This window comes from Lynx rufus, unplaced genomic scaffold (genome assembly GCF_022079265.1).
Source record: "Lynx rufus isolate CCGP_SWC_20201006 ecotype Redwood Valley unplaced genomic scaffold, mLynRuf1.p SCAF_3, whole genome shotgun sequence".
NCBI lineage: Eukaryota > Metazoa > Chordata > Mammalia > Carnivora > Felidae > Lynx > Lynx rufus.
In genome coordinates, this window is record NW_025814845.1 from 119,334,106 (window position 1) to 119,356,542 (window position 22,437).

Sequence of the window (22,437 nt, forward strand, 5' to 3'; positions counted from 1 at the left end):
TATAGAATTTTCAAAATGAGAAAAAGATAAAATTTTAGGGGCGGCTGGGTGGTTCAGTTGGTTAAGCGTCCGGCTTCGGCTCAGGTCATGATTTGTTTGTGAGTTCAAGCCCCGCGTCGGACTCCATGCTGACAACTCAGAGCCTGGAGTCTGCTTCAGATTGTGTGTCTCCCTCTCTTTCTGTGCTTCCCCTGCTCATTCTCTCTCTCTTTCTCTCTCTCTCTCTCTCTCTCTCCCTCTCCCCCCCTCTCCCCTCTCCCCTCTCCCTCTTTCCCGCTCTCCCTCCCTCTCCCTCCTTCTCCCTCCCTCTCTATCCCTCTCTCTCTCAAATAGATAAAACATTAAAAAAAATTTTTAAGATATAAATTTTAGTTATATAAGAATACTGGGACTATGCAGATGATAATTTCATACCAGTACCAAAGACTTGAAATTAAAGACTTTTAAGATTAAAAATGTAATAACATTAATCATTTGCTGAAATTGAAACCAGAATAACCAGAAGCTCCATTTCCCATTTTCCTAACCCTTGTGCTTTCTTCTTCCTCTTGCAAATTCTATCTCCACCTCTCTTCTCGCTAAATAATCAGAAACAAAGCAACATTGGGCTAGAGATCTGACTTTTGTCTCCATACCTTAAGATTCCAGAAGAATCTTTTGGATGTAGAAATAAAGATCCCTCATGATGTCTAGAGGTATTGGGAGTCCTTGTAACAGGTTCCAAAAGCCTATTATTAACTCATATCTAGAAAGAACAAAAAATATTTAAAAACTAAGTTGTAAGCTCATCTAAATCTTCTTCAATTAGTTTTGTTCTTTTTATGGTAATGTTTATTTACAAAAGTAGTTGTCTTTTTGTATACTTCCTCTTTAAAAGCTTTCTGAATGTTTCTTGAGTGTGCAGGACAGTTGAAGAAAAACAAAATTGGCACAGTCTGTCTAGTATTCAAATCTTAATGGAAATTACCATTTTGATGTCATATACGTTGTTACAGTTCTTAATTCTCAGTATATCTTTTTCCTGAGATTGTGCACTTCACATAATATACTCTATACAAAGAGCTTTTTAAGTGATTGTTTCAGAAGAAATAATACTGCACACTTATGTGTGGTATCTTTTTTCATATGAATGCTATACTTTCTATATCCTTTCATCCTCTGCTAATGAGTTTAGATTTCTAAAACTATTACTAAAGTAAAGAAGGATAAGTTATTCACATTTTATAAAAACTTACTAGGAAGTATTAGCTGACTTCTATTAACAACTCAGTAACGTCATCTGGAGAAGTAAGGTTAATAACTTGGGTAATGTAATCTAAGAAGCTAAAGTACAACAGCTAGCAAATTTAAATTAAAAATTATCTCAATGAAACTTAAAAAATAAATTTAAAATAGAAGTTGCTCCATATATATACATTCTTAAGTATTTACCAAACCGTCACTTTCCATCATAGTGTTAGCCTTATTTCATTTTACATTAATTTTTTTATAGAGTTCTTTTTAGAATCTCAAAATGAATGGGGGATTTAAAAAACAAAGATATAAAGTAAACAGGGCTTTATAAAAAAGGTATCTTGTAAAGAAATTGCTATAGAAATAATTTTTAAAGAAATGAAATAAAGATTTTTATAAAATCAACAATCTGGGTTTTACAAATTCAAAGGGATTTGTTATGTAAAACCTTTAGCCCCAATGTTATATAACCAGTGTGGATTTGACATTGAAAACAGAATCTAAGAAGTCAGCCAAGTGTGTTGCCAGCACTCCTCAGTGTCAGTTATGGCCTGCAGTTGTTTTTCTCGTAATAGATCTCATGTTTTCACATTTTGCTTTGTGTGCTAGACACACACACACACACACACACACACACACACACAAACACACAGCCTTTGAATTTCAGAGAGATGAAAAAGTTGTCCCTAGCTAGATCAGTTTTCAACCTTGCATTCATGTTAAAATCACTTGGAGAGTTTATAAAAAATAATAGCATATCCAGTCTTCACCCCACACCAATTAAATTATGTGAGGATTGAACATCAATATTTTTTTGAAGTTCTTCATGTGATTTTGATGTGTCTCCTTGGTTGAGAACTTCTGGGCTAGAAAAGGAGTTTTTTCCTGGTGCTTTTATCCAAAAGGACTAATGTGTTGAGTTTCTACCATGTGCTGGAGACTGGTTGACATTTCTGTGTTTTTTCTCATAACTTTGCTCTCCCTAAGCCCTTTACACTTGAATAAATAAAGTCTTATGAAGGAATTTGCTCAAAATCATGCAGCTAAAAAATTAAAAATTGAGATTTTTTAAACATCAGAATTGAGATATTAACTCAAGGCTTAAGGACTCCAAAGTCGGTATTCTAATGGAGAGATAGTAACAAGTGGGAGAAAAATGTGAGCAAAAGACTTATGCAAATTACATATTAATAAAGGCTTCCAATAAATTTTACGAAATAAAATTTGTTTCACTTCTCCTTATACCCTTCAAATATGATTCAAAAAAAAGAAAAAGTGAGATCTACTTTGTTAAAACTTACAGGTAATGATCTAAACAGTTGAGCAAACTCATTTCCTAAAGTAAAGGAAGTTAAATTCCACTTCCTTTACTAGCTTAATCTCTTCCATTTTTCCCTTTCTGTCCTCCCTCAATCCTATTGGATCTTGCATAGTTCTTATTCAAAATCATGTACTTGCCATCTCTAGGCATTTGTATATGCAAATGTCAGTTAGCAAACCATTCCCCTTGCTCTACTTACTCTCCCCTCCCTGCTTTCTGTTGACTCATTGCTGCTCACCTTTCACTATGCTCAAGTCTTCTCATTCTAAGCTGCCAAACTGATTAGTCTCCCATTTTATCTTGGGTTGTGTCTTATGCTTCTGCTTGAAAAGACCATGGCTTAGTTGTGGAATGAAATTAGTCCTAGGGAAAAAGCTGATCATTTACATCCAACGAAGATTAAAAGCGGGACTTGAAAGGATCAAACTCATCTGTAATTTAATGGCAGTACAAATACTAACTGCAGCACTTTACAATAAACTTCGCATTTAAGAAAGTAAGATTCCAGGGGCACCTGGGTGGCTCAGTCAGTTGAGCCTCTGACTCTTGATTTCAGCTCAGGTCATGATCCCAGGGTAATGGGATGGAGCCCTGTATCATCAGCATGGAGCCTACTTAGGATTTCTCTCTCTCTCTCTCTCTGCCCCTTTCCCCTGCTTGAGCATGCTTGCTGTCTCTCTAAAACTAATTAAAAAAAAAAAAAAAGTAAAATTCCAGCATCTGATAAAAAACTATCAAGCATTCAAAGGAGGAAAATATACCACCTAAGGGGGAAAAAAAAACAGTTTCAGAAATTATGAAAGGGAATTGACAAACTAGGAGCTTGAAAGAATGTAGGGGCACCTGGGTTAAGTAATCAACTCTTGGTTTCAGCTCAGATCATGGTCTTACAGTACGTGGGATTGAGCCCCACATCAGTCTCCATACTGATACTCCATACGCACTCTCTCTCTCTCTCTCTCTCTCAAAATAAGTAAATGAACTTAAAAAAAAAAAGAATGTAAAGAAAAACGTGAACAGAATGAAGACAGTGGAAAATTCAAGAAGCTCAACCCTAGCAGAATAACATAAATCATACAATGACATCATAATCAAATTACTTAAAAAGCAATGATAAATCCTTAAAAGCAGCCAAAAAAAAAAAAACCACATTACATATAAAACAGGTCAGCAAACTGTATACAACCCTCAAGCCAAATCTGTCCTGCCTCCAGTTTTCTCATAAAGTTTTATTGGAACACTGCTACACCTACTTGTTTACCTATTGTCTGTGGCTGTTTTCACACTAAAAAGGCAGAGTTGAGTAGTTTTGACAGAGACTATTATGGTCAGAATGCCAAAAATATTTACTAGAACATACTATTTTTAAAAAATAGTGACTCCTGATTAAAAAAAAAAAGTCATAAGAAAATATGCAAGCTAGAAGGTAATGGAATGACTCAGATCTAAAAAGTGCAGAAGGAAAAGAATTGTGAACCGGTAAATATTCACTGTATCAGTGAAAATGTCATTCAAAATGAAGGTGAAATAGATATTTGTAGACAACAGCAAGAATTTTTCCTTGAACATTTACACCCCATGATAATGTGAAAAAAAGAAAATCTTCAGGCTTAAGAATACCAGATGGGATCTTGGATCTACATAAATGAATGACGAGTACTGGGAATAGATTTGGCACCATTGACTCAATTTACAGACTATCGAGGAAAGGAGGAACAGCTTTGGAATAGCTCAAGGCTCACTCTGTGCCCATGAGCAGCAATTTGGATCTTCTGCTGCATCTACCATGCATCTAGCACACACCTTAGAGACAAGAGACTCCCTGCCAGGAAAAGAAGTCTAAACATGGACTAAAACAGAATTCAGCAAACTATACGCTGTGAGAGCCAGCCACTTATTTGAAAATCCAAAATAATATAAGAATGTTACATATAGCTTACATAGAAACTTTTAGAATTAATAAGTTTAAGTTCCCTGAATATAAAGCCAATATATAAAATTCAAGTGTATATCTATACAACAGGAACAAGTATTAGTACAATTTAACAACGGTATTATATACAATATAAAAAAAAATTTTTTAAACCTAACAATACATGTATAAGACCTCCACACAAAATACTATGAAACATTTAGGAAATTAAAGCAGACCCAAATAAATTATGGCTTAGAAAGCTCAATATTATAAAAATCTAATTTTTCTCAAACTGATCTATAGAATCAATGCATTCCCAATCTTGGGATTCTTTTTTTTTTTTTTTTCTTTTTTCTTTTGTATTAATTGAGAAGCTGGTCCTAAAATAGAAATGGAAAATTTATAAAAATTAGCCAAGATTCTTGAAAATCAAGAACAAGTTAGGATGACCTTCTTTACAGGATAATAAGTCATTATAAAGCTAAAATAAAGACAAAGTGGGCTTATTATTCTGTTCAGGAGAAAGAATTGAGAAATAGACCCATACTTACATGCACATAAGATTTATAACAAAAGTAAGATGACATACATCCCGATTTGCCTGAGACTGAGGCTGTCTCAGAGTTTCAGAGCTAAAATTAGGAAAATTTGGAATGAGTTGGTCACCCTAGACAACAGTAGTGCTTTAGAGTGGTAGGGAAAACTTTACAATAAATTATAGTGGGGCTATTGGATAATCAGGTAAAATGAAAGAAATTTAGCCTTTACCTCATACTATATACAAAAATATACTTGAGGTATATTGTAAATCTAGAAGGCAGAAAAGATAACACTTCTAAAAGATTACTTAGAATATCTTCAAAACCTAGGAATAAAGAAAGATTTAAATAGGACCCAAAAAGTCTTTGTCATGAAGGAAAACAGTGATAAATGGATAACAAAATAAAAACTTATGTTCATCAAAGACACCATTAAGAATGAAAAAAAATGAGCCTGGTTGGCTCAGTTAAGCATCCAACTCTTGATTTTGGCTCAAGTCATGATCTCACAGTTCATGAGATCGAGCCCTGAGTCACGCTGTACCCTGACAGTGTGGAGCCTGCTTGGGATTCTCTCCCTCCCCCTGCTGGCGTGCATTCTCTCTCTCTCTCTCTCTCTCTCTCTCTCTCTCTCTCTCTCTCACTTTCTCTCTCAAAATAAATAAACTTTAAAAAAAAATAGAAAAGAATGCCATGGAATGGAAGATATTTGCAACTCATAAGTGAATATATAAATAACTGCTGCAAATCAGTTTAAAAAAACAGGCAATTAATAGAAAAATGAGAAAAAGACTTCAGCAGGCAGTTCAAAAGAACGAATTTCTAATACAAAAAGGTGCTGAACTTATTAATCATCAAGAAATGTAAATAAAAGCACAACAGTAATCCTTTAAATGTTCACAGAATAAACTTAAAAAGGTTGATAAATCCAGAATGGCTATAATTAACAACACAAGAATCAACTGGTGTTGGCAAAGATGCAGAGAAAGGAGAACGCTTTTGTGCTGTTGGTGGGACTGCAAACTGGTGCAGCCACTCTGGAAAACAGTATGGAGGTTCCTCAAGTAACCAAATATGGAGCTACCCTACGATCTAGCCATTGCATTATTAGGTATTGAGTCAAAGGATACAAAAAAACAGGTTCAAAGGGATACATGCACCCAATGCTTATAGCAGGATTAGCAACAATAGCCAAACTATGGAGAGAGCCCAAATTTCTATCAACTGATGAATAGATGTGATATATATGTGTATGCACAAACACACACACACACACACACAATGGAATATTAGCCAGCAAAAATAATGAAATCTTGCCATTTGCCATGACGTGGATGGAGCTAGAATATTTTATGCTAAGTGAAATAAATCAGAAAAAAACAAATACCATATGATTTCACTATCATATGTGAAATTTAAGAAACAAACAGATAACATATGGGAAGTGGGGGTGGTAGAGGAAGAGAAGAGAAGGAAACAAACCACAAGAGACTCTTAATGATAGAGAACAAACTATGGTATGGAGGGAGATGTGTGAGAGATGGTGATGGGTACTAATGAGGGCACTTGTTGTGATGAGCACTAGGTGTTATACATAAGTGATGAATCACTGAATTCTACTCCTGAAACCAATATTGCATTGCATATTAACTAAGTAAAATTTAAATTAAAAAATTAAATTAAAAAAATTTTTTAAACATGAAAAAAGCCCCACAAAAAAACTAATAAAAGGAAATTTGGGGGATATCATGTAAAAAAAATAAATAAATAAAGATTGTCAAATCAGGGATGCCTCAGTGTGTCAGTCAGTTAAGCATCCAACTTCAGCTCAGGTCATGATCTCACTATTCATGGATTAGAGCCCTGCGCCAGGCTCTCTGCTGTTGGCACAGAGCCCGCTTCAGATCCTCTGTCCCCCTCTCTCTCTGCCCCTCCTCCGCTCTTGCTGTCTCAAAAATAATCATTGAAAAAAAAGATTGACAAATCAAACATTGATGAGGATGTAGAATGTAAGCTCTCATATGCTATTTACAGGAATGTAAACTGATAAAAACTACTTTGTAAAACTGTTTGGCATTATCTTCCAAAACTGGGCATATGCATACTCTACTAGCCAGTAACTCACTTCTAGGAATAGATTGTACAAAAATGTGTGTAAAAGGGGCGCCTGGGTGGCTGGTTGAGTGTCCAACTTCAGCTCAGGTCATGATCTCATGGGTCAACAGTTAGAGCCCTACATTGGGCTCTGTGCTGAGCTTGAAGTGTGGAGCCTGCTTCAGATTCTGTGTCTTCCTCTCTCTCTCTGCCTGTCCCCTGCTCACGCTGTCTCTATCTGTCTCTCTCTCTCAAAAAATAAACACTAAATTTTTTTAAATAGAAATGTCTGCACAAAACAAAATTTTAAATGTTCTAAGTAGTATTATTCATAATAGCCTAAAACTTGAAATATCCAAAGGCTGTATGAAGAGTAGAATAGGTAAATCATGGTATATTCATATGTTAAATTCCTGCACAGCAGTGAAAATGAATGAAGTCCAGATATACATCATAATATGGATGAATTCCACAAGCATAATATTGAAGAAAATAAACCAGACATAATGGAATGCATAATCTTACAATTCCATTTATATAAAACAGGTCATTTGTGGGTGTGAGAAGTAACGATATTACTTTTGGAGAAAAGGAAGAGGGAAGTGATCAAAAAGGATCATGGAAGGGAACTTCTGCAGTGTGATTTTATCTGGTTGTTCATTTACCAGTTGTGTTCATTTTATAACATATCAAACTGTATACTTATAATTTTGTACTTTTCTGTATGCCTTTTATACCTCAAGAAAAGCTTGAAAATTTAATTATATTTGGAAGTTCTTTTGAGACTGGCCTAGCAGGGTAGAGTATAAGACCAGAGGCCAAGGGACCCTGGGTGGCTCAGTTGGTTAAATGCCAACTTTGGCTCAGGTCATGATCTCAGGTTCATGAGTTTGAGCCCCACATATGAGGCTCTCTGCTGTCAGCACAGAGCCCTCTTTGGATCCTCTGTCTTCCTCTTTCTCTGCCTCTCTCCCTGTCCCCCTCACTCTCATACACTCCATCTCTCTCTCAAAAAAAACTAAACATTAAAAAAAAAAAAGACTAGAGGCCAGAAAGCAGTTAAGAAACTATTGTAAGAACTCCAATGATGAATGATGGGTTCGAACTAAGAGGAGAGTTGCAGAAAATTGGAGAGGATGAAAATGAATTGTTTACATATATTTAAACTGAGTATTTTTAAATTTAAATTAAATTAAAATGTCAGTTTTTCAGGTACATTAGCCATATTTTAAGTGATGGTGGCCCCATGTGGTCATGGCTACCATAATGAACATGACTTAATGGTGGTAAACTACAGTTTGTAATTTTATGCCTCATTCCCAACCTGAATACCCATTATCTGGGTACCCTTTTAAAAAATTAAATACATATCTATTCTCTAATTATGAAATAAATCAAAATACTTAAGAAAATAACTCTGGGTACCCATCTTCCTGGAAATTTCAGGCTCAATCCTACTTAGAGAATGGACCATATATGACTTCTAAAAGAGGAACTTCTAACAATATAATGACTTCCCAAGTATTAATGCTACAAAGCAATAGACTTATTATAGTGCTGCTTCTGTTGACCACTTATTAACCATTCTGCACATGGCTACAAGAAAGGAAATAGCTCATAATGCTTGCTTGCCCTATTAGAACATCTTGTCCTCTTTTTAAGTTTATTTTTATTTCTTTGGGTTTGGAGTTATACTCTCTCCTCCACTTGCTAGCGCTGATCCTAGTTTCTTTAAGCAGACAAAAACAGAAGTGAATATTTTTCAGGATGTCTGCTTTGTGATATCAAAATCACAGCATGACAGTAGAGAGCACTGCCACCATTCAATTTCTCTAGAATGGTCTATAGTTGACCAAGTCCAAAGCACATGATTGATTATAAATACTACTCATGCTATATTTTGACAGCTTATATTTCCAGAGAACTTCATTTTCAGGTGTGAAAGACAGGCTTGACCTTCATTTGGTTCTGTCAGGAGCAGTTTGTTTTCAAACACTGTCCAGAGTTAATGAGGAAAATATTGAAATTGAGTTTCAAAACATGGAAAAGTAATTTACTATGGTAATTTTTGGTACACCTCTGTATGTCTCTTGAATTATTTCTTGCCTTGGATAATGTCCACTCTCTTGGTGTTCAGTAATAACAGAAGCAACAGCATAATCAAACTAGCCAACGGCCAGAGGCAGGTTTATTATTTTCCTCACCCATAGCTAAAATGAGTACAAAAGTAAAAGTGAAATAATAATAATGATAATAGTACAAAACTTGCCTTTCAGTCACCACTGGCCTCCCCTAAATCCTGCCAAAATAGTAATAAAGAAAACATTCCTAGCTAAACTAAGAATCTTGCTTTGGGAAATGATTGCCATTTTGTCTATTTTGTCTTCAGCAAGGACACTGGCTACCAATATAAACAGGTCAGCAATTGTCTGAAACAGTTACAAAATAGTCACTATCCCTTGTTGGAACATCATGGTTAAACACTTGTAAGTATATAAAGTATGTATGGGCTAAGTTTGTATTAGATACTAGAGACAAAATAAGAGATTGGCTGCCATTTGGCAAATTATCTTCCCAGATCTATCACTGACTCAAGATAAGTGCCTTAAACAATCCGTATCTCCATTTTCTAGGCAACCCAGTGTTGATTAACAACACCTAGTATATTGGAGGCTTGGTTTTGAGAAAGAACAATGAAAGAGTTAACAGTGTTTTTTATAAAGAGGATCTCGATAAAAAGAAACATGAGCACAATTGACAAGACTTCAGTGATAGTCCCAAAGGCTCACAGTCATTGGTGACTTTCCTGACTCTCTCCATAGGAATTGAACAGAGCTGCTAGCAAGGAGTTACATGACTAACCTAAATGCACTTGAGCTTTGTTCTAACCTTCATTTCCTGTCTCCTCCTAGCCATCTTAAAGAGAGATTTTAATTAAGAAATAAAGTATCCCAAAAATAGGCCACAGAAAAATGGAGAAATTAAGGGTCTGAATCATCTATAGATCCAATAATCAAGCACTTAGAAGAGTGAGTTGGTTTTCTTCATCACTAGGAAAATTTGTTAACAAATGAGGGTATTTTTATGGTTGTCAAATAACTTTAAACATCAATCATTAATGTATTGAGCTATTTGTAAACATTCTCTGGTACACCATTTTTAGGGGGGAATTTGTTTTTAATTTTCATATTTCAAGTAAATTGAGTAATGTGATTTTTTTGCCATTATAGGTTTTAAAAATATATATTTAACACCATCCCCATTAAACTGTTGAGTACATGAAGACAGTCAGTCGTTAGCTCTGTTTATTTGAAAACGTGACTGTCTGAACTAGATTGAATTCCCTCTGAAGGAATGCCTTCTTCATCTTTGCATCCCAATGTCTATGATTGTATCTGACATTTTGTGGGTTTTTCAAAACCAAAGAAAAATACAAATGTGAGGCAAACATTTTTTCAGAATTGTTTTTCTGAGCTGGCTATGCAAATGATAGTCCAGAAATAAAAAGAAGCCCTAAAAAATCACAGAGTGGGAAAAGTTAAAGACTATTCAATAATTATATTTAATTATCTACCATTTGTGATATGTAATTATATTTTCTGCAAATATATTTATATCTCAAGAAATACACAATAGACTATTAGTATTTTTTATAAATATTCTTTTTTTAAATATTTATTTATTTATTTATTTATTTATTTATTTATTTATTTTGAGAGAGAGGGAGAGAGAGAGGATCTCAAGCAGGCTCCACACTGTCAGTGCAGAGCCCAACACAAGGCTTAAACCCACAAACCATGAGATTATAATCTGAACTGAAATCAAGAGTAGGATGATTAACTACTCAGTAGGATGACTGAGCCACCCAGGCACCCCTTAACTGTTAGTATTAATGCTTCCAGAGAGGGAACTGGGGGACTAGAGATAAAAGGGCTCAGGTCATGACCTCACGGTTTGTGAGTTTGAGCCCTGCATTGGGCTTTGTGCTGACAGCTCAGAGCCTGGAGCCTGCTTCAGATTCTGTGTCTCCCTCTCTCTCTTCCCCTCCCCTGCTTGAACTCTCTCTCTCTCTCTCTCTCTCTTAAAAATAAATAAACATTAAAAAAATTTTTAAATAAAAATAAAATAAAAATCATCATTTACCTAACTAGACAAAAAGCCTAAATAAATTCTGATCATTGGTGTAAATGTTTTTCATCAATAGTGCCTCTCCATTCTATGACTTTTTTGGTTAGACTTCTTTAAACATTTATATTTAGGGAGATCTTCTAAATCTGCTATAGAGATGATTCTCTTCTGTTAGCCTTATGCTGTAGGAAAAACTAATAAGGTAGTGACTATAATAGCCTAGGCATAATTGGCAAAGACAGAATTAGGCTGGTGGCAGAAGGGAAAAAAAAAAGATGAATGAAGGAAGCAAATGTGGAGGCCAGTTTTAAAATCAGCCCCAAGAACCTCTGAATACTGATCTCCTCAAAGCCTTCATCATTCTCTTGTGGTCTGAAAGAGTACATTATCTGGAGGGGTTTGAAATTCACAGAAGAGGACACAAATATCCAAATCTGGCTAATGACCTCAATTGTGTGAAGAAAACTTCACTCACAAAACTTGTAAATGTACCATTCAGGGAGAATTTTATGTCTCCTGCTGCCCTGTATACAACTTATTTTTTAGACTGGAAAATTTCAAAGACATAAAAAGTTGTATAAATGAGCCTCCATATACTTATCACCACTTTCCCTCTCCTAGGATTATTTTGAAGCAATGCTAGGCATAATTTTGTCTTTAAATATTTCCATTTGTATCACTAAGGCCTAAGAACTCTTTTTAAAATAAAATTTAACCAATAAAATTTTCATATCTAAAAAATTAATAATTGCTTGTTAACATCATGAAATTTCCAGTCAGTATCATTTCCCCTAGTGTCTTAGAATGTTTTGTTTTATATATTACTTAGAAATGTTTTTTCTTAGAATGTTTGTTTTTGTTTGAATCAGAATCTAAATATAATCTATACATTGCAATGGACATAGATACGCCCTCTCAGACTTAAGTCTATGGGTTTCCCTCTCCATTCCTCTGCCTTTTAATTTCCTTGCAAATTTTTTGTTGTCATTGAATAAACTAGTTTCCCTGTTTTATAGTTTCTTATAGAGAGTATCCCTCTGGGATTCCAATCAAATTACTATTACAAAAAGTCATTTAGAATAGTTACTTACTGTATGATTGTGCCTCTAACTTGATTCAGAGTTAGATTCATTTGTCTTTTTCTTAATTTCTATTTTTGTGAATTAAAAACATTTATTTTATTTTATACTTATGTAAAACATATACATGATTCCAAAAGCAAAAGTATAAAACAAGGTGTATTCAAAGAAGATCAACTTCTGCCCTTTTCCCCATTCTAGGGTCTTCCCTAATAGTGACCCATTTTGTTTCATTTTATAGTTTATCTTCCTGGTTTTTTAAAGCAATTACTATATTATTAAAGATACATATATTAAAGTATTAATATATTAAAGATATAGATATTATTATTCACGTATTATTATATTAAAGATAGATATATATATTAAAGATAGGTACATAGATAGATGATAGATGATTGACTGATGATAGATAGATACTTAGATAAATAATAGCACACTATCCATGATTTTATCCACCTTACTTTTTAAAAAAGCATATCCTAGAGATCACTCCACAATAGTACAGAGAGACAGTGTTCCCTCCCTTTTGGAGCCAGAATCATCCTATTGTGTGAATAGACAATGGTTCATTAGACTAGTCCTCATCTGTGAACATTGGGTTGTTTGCCTGTTACCATCTTTTTGAAGTGTTAACTCCTTGTGCTTATACGGACGGACTGCAGAGGGTTGAGGGCCCTGTTGCCTTATCACGAAGACCAGCCTGCAGTTCCTTTGAGTTCTGTCATTCCTCCCTAGATGTCCTCCATTTCTGAGCTTTCTCCTTCCTCTGTTTTGGGGAGGTTTTCACTCCCTCTCTTTTCTCCTACCCTTTCCTATCCTCCTGTATCATGTTCACTCCACTTAATGGAGGGGGGTGGGCAACTGTACTCTGCAACATTCTCAAGGATTTCATGGTTTCTTCTCCTTTGTCTCTTGGTGGAAGGTTGAAGGAGGTCTTTCTTTTCCTTCAGAAACCTTGCTATTTTGATAAAGTAAGTGGGTTGCAGGCAGCGTCACCGGAAAGAAAACCTCCTCAAAAATGAAATCCTCAAGACCAGCACTTCCTGGTTTCTGAGAACATAAATTATTAAGTATTCTCGTGTCAAACATTTCTAGCCACAGCTGCCCAACACCATGTGCAGCGCAATCCTCGCTTGTGATGCTGGGCAGGGACAGCGGGCCACAGCTCCCAATCAGCCGCGTGATCAAGGGAGTGAATAACCGATACATTCACAACCATTCTGCACGCATACAGCCATTCTGCTTTTCACTCCAGCACAGTATTCAGTAGGTTACATGATATAGTCAACACTTATAAAAATTGGCTGTGTGTTATAGGATTTTGCCCAACTGTAGGCTAATGTAAGTGTTCTGAGCACATTTAACATAGGCTAGGCTAGGCTATAATGTTTGGTAGGTTGGGTGTATTGAATGCATTTTCGACTTAATGATATTTTTAACTTATGATAGTTTTATCGAGACATAACCCCCATCTTAAGTCAGGGAAGATCTGTGTTGTTGGGAGTAGCCCACCTCAGTCTGTTCAAAGGGTCTGAGGGTCCTGCCTTAATTCTCACCCTTATTAGAATTTATTCAAATGCAAGAAAAGAAAGCAAGGCTGTTGAGAATCCAAAAAACAGGGCACGGTGGCTGAGATGTCACCTCATGCCCATGTCTTAGTGAACAAAATAAAGGTAAATCTACTGAAAGAGACTGAGGTGTGGCTTCTACATTAGAGGTGATGTGGGTTGAAGATAAATATTCAGGAGAATGACTTACAGTACTGAGCTGGCATTTGTTCCTCTCTTCTTTAGTCTTTCATCATCTCCTCCTCTCACCTGGCCCAGCCTAAATCCAGGGGGATTAAGACAGGGCAAAATAAGAACAAAAATCGGCCACAGTGAAGGTAAGACACACACCAAGCCCTCACTCACCTCTTACCTTTTATTGCTAGTCTTCCCAAGTTATTTTTATATTGTTATGAGTCACTCTTTGTATATATATATAGTAGCTAAATACTTATATATATATATATATATATATCTTTATGTGTATATATATATATATATCTTTATATATATGTATAAAGATATCAATTGCTTTTTTATATCTATATCTAGATAGATAGATGGAGAGAGAGTGAGAGAGAGAGAGAGAACAAAGGGGTATATAGTGAAAAGTAAACTTTTTCTCCTGCCCCCACCCCACACCCTACACATGTTCAACTCCCCAGAGACAACTGCTAAAGGAAAAACTCCCCATTCCTGATTTTTCCTTCTATGTGGGGATGTCAGTCCTGGCCTGTCTCCATTCCACCCTGGAATTTATTTTAAAATGGCTTAATCCGAGTGGTGAATTTGAGAAAGAGAAACTAGAGACCAGAGCTTCAGGGTGAAGGCATGCTCTGCTGCTGCCCAGTTGTGGGCTCTGCCCCGGTCCAGCCCTTTTATCACTGCATGGGTCAAGTTCCTCCTCCTGACATGCATTAAACAAGCCTGTTAGTTCTCCCAGCCACCAGGTACTCCAGTTCAGCCTTTATGAATAATAAAGTAATCCTGGAATCTCCCATCAACCCTACTCCTTGCCTTATTCTGCAATTTGTTCAGAAACCAGATGAGAAAGAGGAGCTCCATTGATTAGTTCTCTTCAGAAACTCCAAAGCCACTTATTTATCATAATACTACTTGTAATCTTTGTAATGTTAAAAAAAAAAACAAAACCAGTATCTTCTATTTCTCAACCCACCTGCTTCAGATAGTATTTCTCAACTGCCCAATATATGAGGAATTAGTTCCCTACATTTTTGCTCCAACTCTCCTTCTACACTAATCCTCCAGCTTATCAGCTCTATGTTTAATTTTATAGTATTGAAGTTTAGAGTATTTTTATTTTATATAGATTTACGTACATGCCCATGCGTGCAATTATTATAATTCAGTGTTCTAAACTTTGTCTGAAAGCCAAATTATCAAAACTAAAAAACAACTGTAAATATTTAAAATGTGATTAAGGAAATGCTATTTTCAGCAGAATGAATGAAAAAGTGAAATGTAAGCTTATGTCAGTAAACCTGTGCTACATGAAGAAACCTCTATCAATGTCAAGATCAAACAAATTTTCTTTTCTTATATTCCATTAATCACTCACTATTATGCCACATTTTTTGTTTGCTTCATATTTAGACAATGAGTTTTATACAGATGATTGTTTTCTCCTATTGTATTAGTCAGCTCAGGCTCCCATAATAAAACACCAAAGACTGGGTGGCTTAAACAACAGATACATATTTTCTCACAGTTCTGCAGGTTGGAAGTCCAAGATTAAGGTGTTAACAGAGTTGGTTTCTGGTGAGATCTCCCTTCCTGGCTTGTAGATGGCCACTTTCTCACTGTATACTCACATGACCTTATCACTGGAGATCTTTCTCTTCTTATAAGGACACTAGCGCTATGGAATTAGAGCCCTACCCTTATGACTGCATTTAACCTTCATTACATGAAGGTTACATCCTTAAAGGCCCCATTTCTAAACATGGTTACATTGAGCATTAGAGTTTCAATGTATGAATTTTGGAAGGATACAATCCAGTCCATAACCTCCATGTCTGTTCAAAATCTACATATTTTGTAAATACTAGAATAGGAATCCCCTATGTCCATAAATAAAGTATCATTTACCAAATGTCTAGAAACTAACCTGAGGATGTCTTAAAACTAAATCATGGGCTTGTCTGCTCTGGAAAATATGTATAAAGTTGTATAATTCCCAGGCCAAATTACTCTTGTCCTCAGAGAAACCCAAATTCTTATCTAAATTCTAGAGCTCCCCATTGAATGATCAAGGACCAGACACTGAGGACTATTTCCTCTGCCCCAACCTCCTTTCTCCATCTGTCCCACACCCTAATAAAGTTCAGCGATAGATACTATGACCTACATCCATGAATGAAGTGGTGATGACCCCAGCAATCACTCTCTTCATAAAATCAGGAGTGAAAGGCATCTTAGATATCCACTTGTCCAAAGTCTCCATTTTACAATTGAGAAAACTGAAACCCAGAAATTTGGATGATGTTTTATGCCCAAATTACAGAGCAAGGTATATTAGAACCCAAGACCTCGACATTTTGTTCTGTTTCTTGTCCATGGAACCATTATGTTTTTCAATTCCTCTCAATGAGCAGAAGGACTCTGGAATTCAGGGAAGCTGCCCAATTGTTATGGATAAACATACATTTAGCCCAGAGTTAGAACTACAAATTGTATCTCTGTTCTAAAGTTTGAGGTCTAATTACTGTCAAGAGCTAAACTGGAAAAAACTGAGCTGACAGATGCTGAAGTGGTCAAATAAGACAACAAGCCAAACCGAGAGTAACAATTAAGCCTGCATTTACTTGTTGCAATAGCATAACAAAGAGGCAAAATAATAAAAAGCACTGGCTCCCACAGTGTTCTATTTTCCTTTCATAGGTCAGCTCCAGGTGAGGTTCAAACGTAACAGCACAGCTTAGGGGATTGTCTCACTGCTGGGGAAACTCTGGATGGGAAGGAGGACAAGGAGTGGAAAAGCACTAAACACTGAGTCAGGGTGTAGGAAAGCATCCTGAAGTCCCCTTGAGAAGGAGGCCTCTGAATAGAGGCCTTTGGACTAGGAATGTTGAAACATGTAACAGCGCGGCTGGCCTGTGGGGGCAGGTGCCAAGTGTCTGAAACTCCCTCCAGACTGTTATCAAGTATGGCAAGGACAGCTTTCCCCCAAGGAGCCTACCAGATAAAACCTTTCTAATTGCCTATGATTGGGCTTGAAAGATCATACATAGAATTCTGGTCTGGAGCCAGACTCCTCAATTACATATGCTAACATCACCTTTCCATGTCCCTAGACATGTTTACAAATAGTCTCTCACTCCATCAGCATGACTATTGCTTAATGTATATTTTGATTATCACAGTAACTATAGCCAAAATAAAACTATCACCAAATTTTGGGGGTGAAGATACCAAAGATAATATAATTGGACATTTTGTGCATTATTATGAGTGCTTTTCTGTGTTCAAATACAGAGTTGGGGAAATTGCAAAATCTCACTCCATAAATACATGCATATATTTCTTGTCTTGTTTTGGTTACTCTAAAGATCTAAATATAAGCAATAGTCCATTATATTTTCATTTCCTAAAGCAGATGGCCATTAAATTTACTTTCTAATCTTATTATTCCATAAATTGTATATTGTTGTAATTTTAATTGTCTCATATGTTTCTTAGTAGAAATAATCTTGGTAGAAATAAAGAAGATATTAAAGATATATTGATTGATATCTAAAAGATGCTGCCTGAGAAGATTTCATCATAAGAAAAGATACCCCAGATAGTATATAGGAACCTCCCTTTCCTAATCTTTTTTACATTTTTTTTAACATTTATTTATTTTTGAAGGAGAGAGAGAGCATGAGCAGGGGAGGGGCAGAGAGAGAGGGAGACACAGAATCTGAAGCAGGCTCCAGGCTCTGAGCAGTCAGCACAGAGCCAAACACAGGGCTCGAACTCAGAAGCCTCAAGATCATGACCTGAACCAAAGTCGAGGCTCAACCAACTGAGCCACCCAAGTACCCCAGGAACCTCCCTTACCTAGCTTGCCTCTAGATTCCACCTGCTTCCCTGCCTCAACACATTCCCTAAACTAGGACAGGAAATTTTGGAGAAAGAAGAGATGGGAAAGAGAAGAAATTCACATCCTGAAACAAGCCAAAGCATGTTTCCACCCATTTTGTGGGACTTTTCAAAACTTGCTAAAGTAAACTTAGCTCTGTAAATGTTTATTTTTAAAGGTTGGATATTAAGTATGGAAGGGAAATTGAACTGCAGAGCAAGATGGAAGTGTTGTCTGAAATTTCAGTAATTGTTCCCATTAACTGAAAAAATATTTGCTTAGGATTTCTTTGCAGTACCGCCCTTTGGTTAGCCAAGGACACTGGAATGTGCCTGCCAGGAGAGATCTACTGCCATTTTACCTACCACATTTTCAAAGCTGGCACATCTCCACCTATGCCTTCCTATGTTTAGTGTATTTACATACCTTCCCCTATTTGAATAAATAACACACAGAATGTTAATAGATCGGATTAAAGTGGAAACACACTACAAAAGAGAGAGCAATCATTTAGCCTCATCTTTCTGCTTCTTCCAGCTCTGCCTCAGGCTTGGAACACTTCTTTTTCCTGAGTTTTAAAAAATTGTTGATTATGATTTTATTTATACGACACACAGTAAAATTAATTTCTCTTTTGGTATACCATCCTACAAAGTTTGTTTCAGGTTTCTTTTGTTGTTGTTTTTATTTTAGTTTTTTTTTTTTTTTTTTTTTGCTTGGGTTCTTTTATTTATTTAAGACCATTCATAGGCATTGATGAAAGTAGGCCTTTAGTATTTCCTTTCCTTGTATTTTTTTTTATAAATGATTTATAAATCTTCCCAATACCTTGCTCTTTTTTTTTTTTTTTTTTTTCTCTGCCTACTCCCTTCTCAATTTTTTGGTCTTTCTGCTATCTAGTTCAGTCAGTTTCTATATGCAGGCAGCATGATATGCACACTATAAAAGACAGTTGTCCTGACTTGCTGTTTTCTATCTTTATGTTTGGACACAGAATAAAATTTGGGAAGCGTAGGTTTCCCACCTTCTGAAAAGCCATGCTGTACCAATTGGTTTAAATTTTTTAAATCCAAGTTCAGTTGGCCTATGTTATGACTTTCACAGGTTATTTTGAATAGAGCCAAATTCTAGCTGCCCAAATCAACCATCTTTTTGGCTGGATCCATGCTATTGCCTGGATCCCCATGGCTCTTCTGGCTCAGATCCACAGATCATACCTTGACCACTCCCGGCCCTGCCCTTCTCAGCCCTTGTTAGAGGATCGCACCTTTGGTGCAAGGTAGGCACTAAAGACTCAATAAGGAAATAAAGGTAGAGACGTTATGTCAAGGACTCAGGACTCTTTAACATCCAGAAATGCTAACAGTCCCTGGTTTCCTTCTGGCCACTCTTTGAGACCACTGGGAGTATAGTGACTATGTCAGCCTCCTTTATTCATGAAAAGAAGTAAAATTAACCTAAATGATATTTGGGTGAATTCTCTTCCTCATGTATTCAATTTACTAAGAAGGGCAACACATATACACATGAAGCCAATACATTTCCATCATTTACCCACAATTAAATTACTTAATATTTCAGATGTATTAGGATTAACTATAATCCTTTCCAAAGAAAATCTACTGAAGATAGTCATAAGTAATGAGTCAGTCTCATCCAAGAAATCACTCAGAAGTGGCATACGAGCAAAGATAATGAGGACTTTTTCATGGAGACATGCCAAAAATAAGATATAGAATAAGAAACCACTCCAAACTATTTTATGTCTAAATATAAACAATAAGAGCAATATTATAAACCATAGACAAGTAAGAACTTGAGTGAGTGCTTCTGCATATTATCCATCTCAGGAGAACAACTTGCCAAGACTTGGGGAGAAACTATGCTTTACTCGCTACTAACAAAGAGGAAGAAGTTTGGATCTTCACACGGGAAAAAAATTTGTCTAGATATGCATGTGACATTGAGTAGCAAGGAAGACAGAAAGTGCCATCCCTTTATTAAGCATCCCAGGAAGATGAGTTTCACCAACAGGGCTTTGGACTCTATGCTTCTTAATATGGAGACTCTGTTTTCCATTTGGATCCACAATCAGGACACTTGTTATCCCACCAAGAATAACTGCCTTAGTCACAATGAAGCACTTAACACAAAGAAGCAAAGGAAACAACATCCTATCTCAAGTTTCAAAACTCACATCAGAGCAGTGCGTTGGATAGGTCAGGGATTTCTCCGTTTTGTTCCCTGATATGTTCCAAGCACTTATAACGATTCCTGACACCTAGCAGATGATCAATAAATATTTACTGAGTGAATGATATATGCAAAAAGTGAGTAAGCAATGATTCAACATTATTTGCACTGATGGATAAACTATTCCTTGGTGTAACTATCAGACATTTTGCAAAATGTTTTAGAAGTATAGTTGCCTCTTTCACTTGCTATTCAGCTACCAAATATTATATCTGAAATGAATTCAAAGCAAAAGCATAAGCATAGTTTATCTTTTTATTTCAACAAATAAGTCATTGTGGACCTACTCTGTGCAGACCATCGTAATAAATAAAAGTAAGAGCTCTATGTGAAAAGTAAATCACAATACAGGTATAAGACAAAACAGGAGTAGAACACACAAGAGAATGAGCACAGTGGATAGCATAAGAAAAAGAATGACTCTTGTTTTAATCATCTGAGCCCTGATGAGTAGTAACTAAAATCGCATAACAAAAGTCTACCCTTTTACCCTTAATGTCTCTTCTGCTTGGTTATATAGATTGTACCAGTCAGAATTTGGTCAAGAAAACAGAAACCACTCTAGGTATTTCAAGCAGTAAGGTATTTAATACAGACAGTCAGAGCTCTTACACAAAACCACTTTAAGGGTGAAGAGAATAAAGGTCAGGGAAGCTCCTCACAGCATTCAGAAAGTACAGGGATCAGAAGAAATCTCTGCCACTGATCTCAGCTTTCTGCAGCACCAAAGTGGGTGATTTCTAGAAGAATACTTAGAAACTTCTGGCAAAGCCTCATGTCTGCCCGTTACTAGAGCTCACATGCTTATCCACAGCAACTGAGTCAATGATGGCTTTTACTTCTCTTTTTACCTTCTGTTGTGTTGTAAATCTCAAGGAGTGCCTTCTCATTTCTGGAACCTATACTGGAAGCCTGATGACAAAGCAGTTTTTAAAAAGTAGTTTCCAGGCTTCCAAACGTACAATGCAGGGAGGAATGGAGAGGAGTTGCAATGCTGCTTAGATCCCAACAGAAAATCCGACACAAAGATTTAAGTTAAGACTATAGCCAACAAACAAACAAACAAACAAACAAAAAACAGAAAACAAAACAAAAACAAACAAAACACCCAAAAGCAAAAAACCAAAACCAACCCCCCCCAAAAAAAGAATATAGCTAAATATAAATTGTTTTCATTCATCATGTAGATTCAGTCATCTTCCTTTTGTAGTTCTGTTGTTTTTGTTGTCTTTCTAAAAATCTCATTTAAGAACCCCTCTAGGTACCATCACAGAAAGCAATTGGACTGGGTGGGCCCAACTTGTTCCCACTTGTCCCAGAAGGGACAAAAACCTGTTAAGCAGCTTGCCTATAGGTTGCTCAGAGAATGCTGTTTCAATAAAGCTTTATTTCCACCAGGGTAAGTCACTGAGAGGTCATAACAAGATGGAAAGGAAATGCTTTCAGGGAAGGTTTTGCAGAGTAGCAGTCGCTGAACAGACAAGAAAGCAGTGGATAGTGAAAGCAACAGAAACACTGTGTGATAAGCCTGTCCTAGAATTTAACAGAAGGGGGAAAACATGTCTCCCCTGACCACCTTGCATGTTTTCTCATATCCGCTTAAGAAACCTACATTACAAACTCTTTAAGTTAGTGATATCTGTTGAGAAAAAAAAAAAAAAGGGCATACTCTAGAGGTAGGGCTGAAGAAAAGATAAAGAATGGAATAATACAATCATATTTCTCTCATTTAAAACAACACAGAAATTATTTCCAGCAGCCCTCCCAACATAAGCTCCAAACAAAAGCCCCCTGGGCAGTGTAGGGAAGAATGAGCACAAACCACTCACCTACCCATTTCTCTGACCACTCCCTTACTCTCAGTTCATCTCTCCAGGAGGAACTTAAGGGCCACCCAGGCTGTGAGCAGTGTTCTGCTCTGGAGGGAATGCCTCTGGGAACTGGATTATGGCCTCCTAAGTGGAGAGAAACTCCCTGCCCTCCCTCTTCTGACCAGTTTCCTTGGGTTAGGGAGCCCGAAAAACAAAGCTCAAGTATCAGTTTCTTATTCTGATCTGTAAACTAAGAAAAACATTCTTTTATCTTTTTTCCCACCAGACCCTAGAGAGTTTTTCTCCTGTAAGTGCAGTGGAAGTTCAGGCTCCAAAAAGCCACCTAGGAAGCTAACCCATGGCCAACTTAAGACCCACACCCCTCAAGACCCAGCAGTAATGTACCAGAGGACTTAGCCAAAAGCAACAT